Genomic DNA, 13,953 nt, shown 5'->3' with positions numbered 1-13,953 from the left:
AACTACAAAGAAATCATTTCATAACTATTTTTAACAGTAGAAGTTACAAAAATAAATATACTTGAAAACGCTCAATAAAAGTTGCTGTTATTGCTTGAAATTACATCACACAGTTGTGACCTTTTGCAACTAGATGCATATCACTACTTTTTCAATATTCATAACAAATATTCTGTCCATACTCCCCCAATATTGCAATCACCTTGCAGATCTCTGGTCGGGTAGCCAGCCAGCCGGCCAAGCAGCCATCCAGACAGGCCAGTGAATGGCTCGATGCCAAGGCCAATTGAGAGGTGCTACTGTGGTGGAGAGCCAGAGGGGAGATGGTCATCCATTATTCATCACTAAGCCAAATAATCCCCAACAGAATTGGTCTGGTCTTGTCTGGCCCAACGGTTGGGGAATGGATGGGATGGTCCGGGGGGCAAGAGGGGAGGGTTTCTGGGGCTGGGGGATGGCAGGTTTGAGGGTGTTTTTTGGGGGAGGTTTAGTAGGATCTTTTCGGGGGGCCGAAAGGGGGTAGCGAGCTCTCTGTAAGGGGCGGGAGGGGGTTCTTTGAGGATTAGATGCAAATATGTCTTTGATAGCTTTCACAGTCTGGGAGTCCCATTCTGTTTATGGATATTCATATTAAGTCTAATCTTTGGAAACAATCCCGGGCACGGAGGAGTGAGAGGCTGCTGGGACGGGGACGAAGCACAGGAGCAGCAGGGGGTTCTGGGGGATGGAGTGGACCTGAATGGGGCGTCCCCTGACCCAGATCAGGGGCAGGACCGGCAGAAACCCTGGCGGTGTGTGGGACATAGGACCAATTGAACGATGACCCCCCCTCCCCCTCCCCCACCTCCACGTCCTATCCACTGAAAGCACTGATGTGTAAAAACATAAACACAAACACTCCTAACACACCAGTTCTTGCAAAGACACACAAACTCCCAGAGCAGACAGGACATCCAGACACAACACAGCCTTCACCTCCTCCTCCTCACTCCGTGTTTTCTCTCTTCGTGACTTATCTGTGTATTCGTCCTCGCCACCGAGTCCCCGTCCCCGTCGCTGTTATGTCTGTCCACGAGGAAGACGACGATTCTTCTCAAGCCGAAGTCAACAACCACCAAATGGCAGCTTCGCCTCTTCAAGAACACACTTACAGGTTTACAGCTTCGGTCTGCTTCCTGCAATGATTTTATTCACCTGGGAATAAAATGCCCTTTGTACAAATGCTGTTTTATCATCGGCGGCCCGGAGGATTTCTGTAACTTAACTTACATACGCAAGTTAAGTTACGTACAGTATGTAAGTTTACTCACTTAATGCACTTAAAAATACACGGAGTGTTTCCTCATGGTGTCAAACAGCCGTCTCGTAGGTCAACGTCCCGTCATTCATCCTTCCAACCAGCCCACTTCCAGAAGCTAATCTCAAACATGGGCATCTCACCATTTTTGAGCTATTATTGTGAAATTAATACATTTTGCATGTGGCGATCACACGTTTCTGAAGAAAGACCTGGTGTGGGATGAATACAAATGTCACAAAACAGTCATATCACATCATTTTAGCAGGAACTAAAGTAGGACTGTCCCAGTTCAGATGGAGCCAAATTCAACATTCAAACCAGCGTGACAGTAAAAGTCAAAAAACACTTGTTGCACTGTGTTTGAACATCGGCTGGAAAACGATTCACACATTTTAAGGTAAAAAGCAAATTATAGCGTTGAGTAATGTAGATTTAATAAAGCGAGAAAAATCATAAATGTTCTGCTGCCTGTGTAAAAGTGTGACGTGGTCTCATGCAGACATGGCTGGTCCTCCGCCTCTCAGCAGGTCAGAGAGCACAGGGGTGAGGTGAGGGAGAACCGGGGAGGAGGGGAGGTTTTCTGCTCCTCCTCCACCCCAGCTGGGGCTGCAGTCGCTCTCGCTCTCTCCCTCTTCACAATGCCCCCCTCCTCCCTCCTCCATCTCCTTCTGCTCCCCCCATACAGCCAACCCAGAGTCCTGGTAGGGTGTGTAGGGCTTCAGGTCAGGAGGTTCATGGAGGACATAGTGAGTTTCCCTCTGTATCTGTGAAAGAGTGTGTGTGTGTGTGTGTGTGTGTGTGTGTGTGTGTGTGTGTGTGTGTGTGTGTGTGTGTGTGTGTGTGTGTGTGTGTGTGTGTGTGTGTGTGTGTGTGTGTGTCACCACACACACACACACACACACACACACACACACACACACACACACACACACACACACACACACACACACACACACACACACACACACACACACACACACACACACACACACACACACACACACACACACACACACACACATGTCTGCAGAGTGCTGTACTGTACTCTGTGCGACTGCTCTAATAAAACTATCCTGAATAAATACATACACGGACTCGTACGGACAATTTGTTGAAAAGCAATGTTGCAAAAAAAAAAAAAAAAAAAAAAGTGCAACGAAGATACCACAGGTCACATGACAGCCGCTATAATGACATCACTGACAGGGACAGCGTTGTTGTTATCAGCCGCTGCTACAACTGCACATTTGTGAATGCTGGCCAGTGTAGCTATTAACATCGCGAGGAGACAAAACATTGGCCACAATGGACGATGTTTTCCATTTGAATGTGTTCACTCTCCTCTTTCACAGAGGGTCGGTGGGGAAGGAGTGGGCTGGGGTAATAGGGGGTACACTGTGTGTGTGTGTGTGTGTGTGGTGGTGGTGGTGGTGGGGGGGGTCAGCTGATGCTGACCAATGCACATAAATATCTTCCAGACCCTTCTCACCATCCCAACTGAAGGGGGCTTCACTATGTGTGTATTTCATTTTAATTTTTATATTTTAAATGTGCACAGAATTTATGAATTATGACAACTTTACATAAAAATGAATGAACTGGGCAGTTATGTATGTTTCTACATGCATGCGTGTGTGTATGTATGTATGTATGTATGTATGTATGTATGTATGCATGTATGCGTGTGTGTGTGTGTGTGTGTGTGTGTGTGTGTGTGTGTGTGTGTGTGTGTGTGTGTGTGTGTGTGTGTGTGTGTGTGTGTGTGTGTGTGTGTGTGTGTGTGTGTGTGTAAAAGAGAGGTTTGGGGATTCTGGGACCCCCTTTCCCAGACATGCACTGACCTTTCCAACCAGACAGGGATAAAGGGACAAAGAGGGGGGGGGCTGAGGGCACAAGGGCACCAGAGTGTGTGTGAATGTGTGCTTATTTGTGTGTGTGTGTGTGTGTGTGTGTGTGTGTGTGTGTGTGTGTGTGTGTGTGTGTGTGTGTGTGTGTGTGTGTGTGTTGTAGTTGATATCATGGACCTCTGAACCAGCCAGTTCGCCCATCCTGCTGAGTTCGGCCCAGTAGAACCCCCCCCCCCATCTTTTGTTGGACCCTGTCATTGTGCCGTCCTCTCAGAGCTCTGTATGGTGCTGTGTGTGAAGGGGTCCCCAGCTCCGGACCCTTGCAAATCAATTTGTCTGTGTAAGAGGTGGGGGAGGTGTGTGTGTGTGTGTGTGTGTGTGTGTGTGTGTGTGTGTGTGTGTGTGTGTGTGTGTTGTGAGGGGGGGGGGGAGGGCACACAGAGGAGGACTTAGTAAAAAGCCTGAGGTGATGCGACTCTCCCTCCATGAAGTCTCTGATTCTTTGCAAACGAGGAGTTTCTCATTAAAAGCTTTTTAAAGTCGTTGTGTCCATTTTTACATGTTTTGCCATCATTGTTTCTTCTTGTAGTCTTTTTCTGTATCAGTTTTTTTTTTTTTTTTTTTTGACTGACTGAGGTCATAAATAAAAAAAAAAAAAAAATGGTTATTTTGGTATTTGTTTAGTGACATCTTGTTCTACCGCCGTCAGTCAGGAGAAAAAGAAAAGAAGAGAAAGAGGTAAATTCAGACTGACCCTGCTGCTCTGAGAAGGAGCAGACATTGATTGCAGTTGCTCTCTCAGCCTGGACGCAGACAGGACACCCCCCCCCCCACCCCCAAACCACACAGGCCTGAGAGGGTCTCTGCTTGACTGGAACAACGATGATCAATACCTGTCACTTCTGTCTGGTCTGGCCAGAGCCCCTCCCCCCCCACCGCACACAAGAACACAGGAAACGCTTCATGTGTGTGTGTGTGTGTGTGTGTGTGTGTGTGTGTGTGTGTGTGTGTGTGTGTGTGTGTGTGTGTGTGTGTGTGTGTGTGTGTACACACATCAAAATAGTTAAATGTAAATAGCTTCCTCACATGCATGCACACATGTGCATATGAGGGCGTGTCCATGCAAACATGAAGATTTATGCGCAAATATGCAGAACACATAGACACACATAGAGCATGCTGTCAGATGGACAATCATGCTTATACACACACACACACACACACACACACACACACACACACACACACACACACACACACACACACACACACACACACACACACACACACACACACAACACACACACACACACAACTGTGACAGCGAGGTCAGACAGGGCATTCAGACCCAGACACTGGTCTCTTGTCTGGGGTCAGGCCACAAGGCCAAGGTCTACTCCCTGACCCCTGTGGCCCTTCACTCACACACACACACACACACACACACACACACACACACACACACACACACACACACACACACACACACACACACACACACACACACACACACACACACACACACACACACACACTGACCAGCCAAGATAACAGAGGAGGACAATAAGAAGGCGTGACAGGGATTAAAAAAAAGAGGCATAATGGAGGAGTGTTAAAGGGAAAAAAAATAATGCATGAACAGAAGCGTTTATTGAAAAATGTCAGCTAATATTTGATTATGCAAATATGTATTAACTTGGTGGATTAGTGCATAAAGGGCTGTTTTTTTTCACCGTCATCACTCAGTAAATGTGAATGAACCCACGTCGTTTAGCTGTTTGCTTTATCAGCTCGACAGCGGTAAAGGGTGGAAATAAAAATAAAATATATGGTGCTGGCTGTTATAAAAGAGAAGGGAGGGTAGGAAGTCATAAGTAAAAGCTGCTTCCTTTCACCAGCGTGTCCATTCATTTGCTTGAGGTTTCCTTCTCTCTCTTTCTCCTCCCTCTTGTCCTCCCTGTCTTCATACTCCAGAGACCCTTGCTCTGCCCAGCCAGCGAGATAAGGAAGTGGAGGGGCCAAGTTTACCACTGCAGATAAGCTGTAATTGCAGGGTAATAAAAAGACAGAAAAAAAAAAAAAAAGGAGGAAAAAAAAACGAAGGAGGAGAGGAAGAAAGAACGGACACAAAGGGGTGAATCGAGCAGCCGGAGAAATGATTGATGTGAGCTGTGGCATCGCCTGTGCTGACAGTTATCAGCGTGGGCAACCTTTCTGCTCGTTACCGTCATCCAGGACCGGCGGCTGCACTCAAACAATAACCGACAGCCTTGACCCCGGCTGATAAACTGCAACTGCAAACCAACTTGCCGAACAATCGCCTCTCTGTTCAGCGACATCACTCAGTCAGTGCTTCTGCAAACGCCGGTTATTAACATGGACGCCGTGTTCACACACATGAAACCAGCTGTTCCAGTTTGGTACATTTTTTTGGGGTTTCTTGCCGTCGTAAAAGTAGACAAAGCCATTCACATTGTTTAGTTGTCAGTCTGCAGAGCAAACAATCGCTCCGGGTAACAAATCCATCTTATGTTTCCGAGAAGTCTTCTCCAGTTTGGACTAAATAGGTCGAACTGCAGAATTCACAGAGGTTAAAGTGACAAACGAGGACGACACAACTGTCACCCGTTGATTTGTTAACCACCGGTTTGAAGACTCAAGTCTCGCATTTCAGCTATTTCTATTTCTATTTGGACAAACTATGGGGAGGAGTGACGTCGGGGGGGCTTCGATCTGACCGAGCAGCAACCAACAGCGACATCACTCTGTGGTTTTTGAACTGCCGTTATAAAGCCTTGAGTTTGACTTCATGGCGCCGATGCCATCGTGCTAGTTTTGGAGCGGTTCGGGATGAGAAGTGACCATATTTGGAGAAACTTCGCTCTTTTTAAAAGTCTAATGCTTCGTTAATTATGTAACACTGATCAGAATGAGTGAATTCAGCATCACAGCAATGATTTGTGACAAAAAAAAAAGGATTGACTTTTATCTTTCATTAGAGAAGTTGAATGGGAGTCTCTGGAGCCAGAGGCTATTTGGAACCAGCCCCTGGTGGCCCTCGGTGGTATTGCGATCACAGTAATTAACGCAAATTCAAGCAAACAGCGCAATATTTGCGGGAGCTTGCAATTTTCTTTTATTCCTGTGATTTTTCTGCAAAGAATATCATCATCAGAAGTTGTGCTGAAAGTATTAATGACATAAAGGCGACAGGAAGTGGCGCGTTCTGTGGCCTTCACAATAAATGTTTTTAATGAAATGCTTAGATTACATATTACTGTATGCTGCTGAAAATGTAAACACGTCAAGTTGTAAGAGACGGCACTTTGTTTTCGTGCATACAGAAGGTCTACAGCATCTAAAGCTCTTATTTTGAAGGCTGATTTAGTCGTTGTTTCTATATTTCAGTCACAGACTGTCTGTTCTGGATAGCTGCGTCACTTTTCTGATTTATTTATGTAACTTTTATCTCTACGGTTCTCTAAGGTCAATAAATAAATAATAAAAAGATTAGGAGTAAGATATTTCTGTGATATTCAGCAGGTTTATTATCACAGGAAGTGATTACATATTTATTCCTTTATCAGGAAGTGCTTTAAAAAAATAAAAATTGTCTTCCTGAAGTTGTGACTTTTTCTAATTCCTGCAATTTTACACAAAAACCTCAATTAAAACTCCACAAATTTTGAGAAAATCCGCCAATAAATTAAACATTTTTGATCGCAACAATCACAAAAAAACTCAGCGAAATCCTGGAGGTACTGATTGTGGTTGTGTTTGATTCTTCTTCATGAATACCTTAATAGCTAAATTACAGTTTTTCAATTTTTTTTTAAATTATCAGCCCAGAAGGATTTATGAAACACTATAAGTACAGTTGCACTGGTGAAAGATTTGTCAGACATCTCTAATATAAAACAAGTTTTTATATTCATTCAACCACAAGGACTCATTTGAAGTGATGACATTTTACTGAAAGGTGTGGCCCTTAAATCCTCATATAATGAGCAATAAAACATGAAATTAACTTTGTCTTTAATCTCATCTAAATCCCTTTACAAACAAAGCCTTTTCTCCTCAGGGAGCCTATTAAACCTCTGTTTCCACAGCTAATGTGACTTTGCTTTGCTTGCGGCTCTGCTGCAGTTGATGTAGTCGATTCTTCATCTGACAGTATGTTTTGTTGTTTAGGTTTTGTGCTAAATATGACTTTATTACTTTATAATATTTAGTTGCAGCCTACATTGGGAACAATCATGAATATTACATATAGCCTGAAATCCTTGACATAATTTAATCAAAATAAAGATTTGACTTTGAAAGGGTATCCATTAAATGTCAGTGCAGTGTGTCTCCGCCTGCGTTCGTCTGTTTTTTTAGACGTCCCATACTTTACATTTCCCTGGTGTTTTATTTACAGTCTTGCTATCCATAAAAATATGCTTTTGTGGATTTAAGTACCAAAAACTATTTCAAATAAGTTTTACATCTCCAATCTGAAGCTCTCTGGACATCTTCCAAGATGCCCGTGACCCTCTTCTCTGATTTATAGTATCACATTTATGCAGCACTTAGACCTGCTTTATAATAATACAAGACCTCGAACTCTGAATTTATGCAATATGGGGACCTTTAAGATTTCACATTTAATGTTTTTTGAGTCCATTTTATAGGACAGAACAAATTGCAGTGACATTAAGGCTGTTTGTACTAAAAGCTCAACGTGACCGGACTGTGGCTTTTCAGAACATTTTAAACAGAACATACACAAATCTTGTTAAATTTAAAATGGCTGAAAAAGTTTGTTACGTCCTCCTTTAGAAATTGGCATGAAAAACGTGTGAATTGCATAACGATTGCTAAACGTCACTTGGAAAGAGGTTTGCCATTTTTTCATGGAGAGTCAGAGTGTCAACGTGCAGCTGAACTGCTCTATTAATGTTTTTCATGCTAATGAACAGAATTAGTTCATATTTCATTAGAAAAGGAATAAAAATGAATTTCTGTGCATATTGACATCTTCATTTCTCTTGTTTTCAGAGGTCGCGCTGCTGAAAGGAGACGGCAGCTTGAAGTGTGTGACAGGCAAGTTTACCGTTGGCGTGCTGTGTGACCACCAGGGCTTACTTCCTTCCTCTCTGCTGGCCTGGTGAAGAGTGTGTGTGTGTGTGTGTGTGTGTGTGTGTGTGTGTGTGTGTGTGTGTGTGTGTGTGTGTGTGTGTGTGTGTGTGTGTGTGTGTGTCCTGTTGCTCTGTTCCTCTGGGACTTGCGTGTGTGTGTGTGTGTGTGTGTGTGTGTGTGTGTGTGTGTGTGTGTGTGTGTGTGTCCTGTTGCTCTGTTCCTCTGGGGCTTGCGTGTGTCTGTGTGTGTGTGTGTGTGTGTGTGTGTACATGTGTGTGTACATGTGTTTGCGTGCATGTTTTCGGTCACACTCTACAGATCACAGGAGGTCAGGTGAGATTGGGTCTGGTTCCTGATTCCTGGAAGAGTGGACACCTGCAACATCTCACACAAATGCCATGACGCGCATGTGCACACACACACACACACACACACACACACACACACACACACACACACACACACACACACACACACACACACACACACACACACACACACACACACACACACACACACACACACACACACTCATTATTCTTTTTCTCTGACTGTCTTTTTCCCTTTTATACTTTCTGGACACTTTTCTTCATTATTTATTCGTCAGTCCCCCCCCCCCAAAAAAAAAAAAATCAGGTTTTTAGGTTATTTTTGTTTTTGCAGAGAATAAAATAACTTTCTAAAACTATGGCATCTAATAAAGTATTTGATCATATTTCAAATGATACCCAGCCCAACTCATGTTTGTGCTGACTTGCTGTTATTAAAAGAAAAAAAATCAAATCATATCTTATCTCCCAATGTCTGTCTCTTCTGTACACGGACTTATCTGAGCTTCTCCATATATCTTCAACAGTGATAACATACCTGGAAGGGAGGGGGGGGTTAAACCAGAGAAGGGTCCAGGCAGGGTATCTGACACACACACACACACACACACACACACACACACACACACACACACACACACACACACACACACACACACACACACACACACACACACACACACACACACACTAAGAAGGCCATAAACAGGTTGTCTGTGTAGTATCAGAGACATGGCTTTGCTGTGATGCACCGGAGGAGCTGCAGTCTCCTGCTCTCTTCGCTCTGTATAAATACGGCGCTCATTGTTTATACAGCGCGGTGTGGCTTCAGGTTCCAGGGACCATCACTCTGGGTCTGGGTCAGATCGCCAGAAACACACACACACACACACACACACACACACACACACACACACACACACACACACACACACACACACACACACACACACACACACACACACACACACACACTTGTAGAAGTATGAGCGCACATGTGGCTACACGCACACACACATATTCATCCTAATGCAAACCAGACTCTCTCTCTCCATCTTTTCTTAGAGAGAGAGAGAGAGAGAGAGAGAGAGAGAGAGAGAGAGAGAGAGAGAGAGAGAGAGAGAGAGAGAGCAGTAGTAGGGAGACCGCACAGCGTTGGAGTTCGGCCAAATGGACCAGCGGAGCTTGTTTGGAAAGCTTTCAGTCAGAAAGCCACTTTTTGGCAGGGGCCCTGTGAGTGCTGCTGAGCCCTCTGAAGCGGGCTGGAGCTGCTAAAATAAATAATGGTTAGAGCTGAGGGGGTAAGAGTGGCGTTGGAGGGTGGGAGGCGGGGGAGGAGGGGTACACGGGTAGAGAGAGGAAAAAGGAGGGGTGGTGGTAGTATGTGTGTGTGTGTGGGGAGGGGGGTTGTGGAGGAAGGAGGGAGGAGGGTGAGGTTTTAGAGACCGCTCCTGTAATTATATCTGTCAGTCGACACCGAGGCACTTGGACCGCCAACGCTCATGTTTCCCCTCCTCACTCTCAGGCCGCCACCAGATAGACGGAGAGAGTGGACCAACGTTTGTGACTCTCAATGTGTCCGGCTGCATTTTTATGTGAGCATCAGCATGTGTCTGTGAACAGTCCTGCTTGCTCCCTGGGTGGTGTGTGTGTGTGTGTGTGTGTGTGTGTGTGTGTGTGTGTGTGTGTGTGTGTGTGTGTGTGTGTGTGTGTGTGTGTGTGTGTGTGTGTGTGTGTGTGTGTGTGTGTGTGTGTGTGTGTGTGTGTGTGTGTGTGTGTGTGTGTGTGTGTGTGTGTGTGTGTGTGTGTGTGTGTGGACCTGCATGGAAACAAACCTGGTCATTCTGGGAGAGGGAGATAAGGAGGTGTTTCACATGAGAGTGTGTTGGTCTTTCAGCGGGGAGCAGAGTAGTGGCCCCTCTGTACACCGGCTGGCAGCAAAATAGCCAAGAACAGCTTTTCACACATTAGCTGAGTGGGACATGTGCACTAAGTATGTGCAAGTGCACGAACATGGACGTACAATTGTTTATTTTACATGTTATGATGTGTTATGATGAGTCTCATCTAATCTCTCTAAGGAAGGTCTTTTAATTTTTGCTCTTTAAAGTGAAATTATTCAGCATTTCATTCATTATTTCATCTATAAAGTTTAAAGTTGGCTTACACACCTTATTTTACCTTTCAGTAAAATGTCATCACTTCAAATGAGTCCTTGTGGTTGAATGATTATATAAAAACTTGAGTTATATATTAGAGATGTCTGACAAATCTTTCACCAGTGCAACTGTACTTTAAGTGTCTCATAAATCCTCGTGGGCTGATGCTAAAAAAAAATATTAGAAAAACTGTCGTTTAGCTATTAAGGTATTCATGAAGAAGAATCAAACACACAACCATAACGAGTCCCTCCATCGATCTTTCCAGAACAGTCTTTGACTGTAATATAGAAACAACGACATCAGCCGTCTCTTAAAACTTGACGTGTCTACAGATTTTCTGTACATACAGTAATATGTAATCTAAGCATTTCACGAGAACATTTTATTGTGAAGTCCACTTTTTCTGCAAACCCTGCCACTTCCTGTTTTTCCGCTTGTCCCGGTTTCCTCTGGTGAACAGTTTGTTTTGGTGATGAGATGAAAGGAGGAGAGCCGTACTGACTGTAAATGTTATTTTAAATGTTATTTATGTCAATAAAGTGAGTTTTGTCTGAAAAGACTTCCTTTACGTCGTTAATAATTTCAGCACAGCTTCTGATGCCGACATTTTTTGCGGAAAAATTGCGGGAATTAAAACAAAAATTGCAAGCTCACGCTAATATTGCTTGAATTTGAGTTAATTATCGTGATTCCACTGTGGCAGCATGACGAATACAAAGATCCTGAAAATAAAGCAGTTGAATGGAATTCTATTGATGACGTCCATATTGTTCATAACAACAAAAAAACAAACACCAGACCTCTTTAAAACGGGAGAATTGTAATAAACATGCACATGCAGTTTTCCCTTTCGTCTCTCTTTCTATTTAAGTCCTTCTCCTTCTTGCTCTGCTTTGTAGTGATCTGCTTCCCTCTCTGATCTCAGCCAGGATCAGGTCCAAGGATCTCACCCCAGAGACACAATTACCACACCGGGCTAAACACGCCGCCCATGAGCTACAGTACCCATCAAAGGCCTTCCGTACTCTCCTCTTCCCTCTCTTCCTCTGATGTTTCTGGTCCTCCTCTCTCCCATTATTACTATATCTCATTCACACACACTGATGGCCTCTTTCTGCTTTCCTCCATCGCGATGCTTCAGGATGATGCCAGATAAGAGGTTCCATTTGAAAACACGGTAAAGACAAACTAAATGGATGCATTACTGGAAGTGAGGCACCGCATCTTTAAGTTACACGTGTCCATTAGGGCTTCAGCGTGTCCCAATACCAGAAGAGATGTTGGGGTGGAGGGGAGAGGAAAAAAAGATAAAAAAAAAATGCACACAAGCTGTCGACAACTGAAATCTCAACAAGACAGACGGTCAGCTCGGCAGCGGTGGTCCGAATCAGCTCAAAGTGTGTGAGAAGTGTTGATTTAGCTGTAGGAAGGAGGATTAAATGGCTCATTGGTGGGGCGAGGAGGGGAGAAGGTGCGAAGCGATCGGCCCTCCCTCTCTCCCGGTTTCTCTTTCTCTCCCTCAGCCAGGAGAAAAAGGCCATTGGGGCTGAACAAACAAATCACATGGCCATCAAACACTACTCACCACTGCTGCACTGGGACTTCATTCAGACAGCGTTTTACTGGTCTCCGCCGTGTGCTCACACACACACACACACACACACACACACACACACACACACACACACACACACACACACACACACACACACACACACACACACACACACACACACACACACACACACTTGTGAGTCTCCCCATCAACATGACAGTGGTTTTACAAGTCCCCATAGTGTGAGGTCTCTTATTCCCCAAGTAGCACTAGAACAACATCAGCAGTACGAGCGGAGGGGAAACGGGGAAAACAAGGACAATTCAACTATTGAACTGCTGCTGCTCAGCATTTCAGGGGAGAGTTGTCGATAAAGCTCGTAAAAAAAAGGTTGTGAAAGTTGTAACTGCGTTTTGTAATGGGAAGTTGGTGTCAACTCCCTTTAAAGTTATGACCCATTTAAAGAGAAGTGTGCTTAAACGTGACGAGGATGCACCTTGCAGGACATCGAAGATTGATGCGGAAAAACTGAAAATGGTCGTTACTTTTGCAGTGTGTGCGTGCGTATGTATGTGTGTGTGTGTGTGTGTGTGTGTGTGTGTGTGCAGGAGTGTGCGGTTTCAGAGGGTGTGTGTGGCACGACAACCTGCCTGTAACAGAAACCTTAGGCTGGCATTTTCCTTTTTAAAAAACGAAACTTTCGCTTTCATGTTCGCTCCCTCGCCCCTCGGTTAGCCACTAAATGTCACTCTCCCCTCTTTAAAACAAACAAAGCCAGTTGAGTCTAGCATTAGCCGCTATTTGAAATGGCTCAAAGCCTTCGCGAGGAGCCCCTACAAACCTTACAAAAAAAATAAAAAAAAGTGTATCATACACAAAACAAGCACCAACACCCCATTAGTTTCAGAAATCAGATGGAAAATATCAGAAAAACCTCGGACTTGACTGGATAATCACAACCACTGGATATTAAAGGGCTGCCATGGTATTATGGAGGGATGTGGGAGCGGCTGGAGGAGACACAGATAATGGCTGAGCGAGATGGAGACTCAGAGGGAGAGAGAGACGGAGAGCAAAGGGCACAGACTTTGGTTTTGAGCTACGCTAAATACCAGCTACCTCCAAACCGCAGATGACATGGAGCTATCGCCAAAGATAAGTCTTCAGTGTCATATCTGTCATAACATAATCATAAGGAGCTTAAATGGGCTCTGTTGCCACTGGTTTATGGAAATATATCTCAGCAAGCAGCTTGCATTTTGCTCCCGTGTGTGTGTGTGTGTGATTTTTCCTGTTGGTTCCCGTCCACGTCAAGGTTTGGCTCTCTGCAATCTCTTGAGGTTGTTTGACCCGGCTAATTGGACGGCAGCAACAAACAAACAAAGAAAGAAGTGTAGACATGAGTATGACTCAGCCAGGGACGGCAGTCGTATTTTTTATCTTCTGTGACTCGGACCACTTGACAGGACTGAGAAAAAAACACAAGAAAAACCCCGATGAGGTCATGGTGATGTCTTTTCATACATGCGACTTTTAGTTTTTGCCAGACAACAAATGGAGAGTTTGGAGTTTGAAGGACGGATATTTACAGCATCGAATGCTAGCCTGGTGTCACAAAACCCAGATTCACTGCATGAAA

The sequence above is a fragment of the Brachyistius frenatus genome, unplaced genomic scaffold, assembly GCF_029030835.1.
Source record: "Brachyistius frenatus isolate BFR_SWC_R1_liver_20210118 unplaced genomic scaffold, ASM2903083v1 Contig_53, whole genome shotgun sequence".
In the NCBI taxonomy this organism is placed as follows: domain Eukaryota; kingdom Metazoa; phylum Chordata; class Actinopteri; family Embiotocidae; genus Brachyistius; species Brachyistius frenatus.
This window is presented reverse-complemented; position numbering follows the sequence as displayed.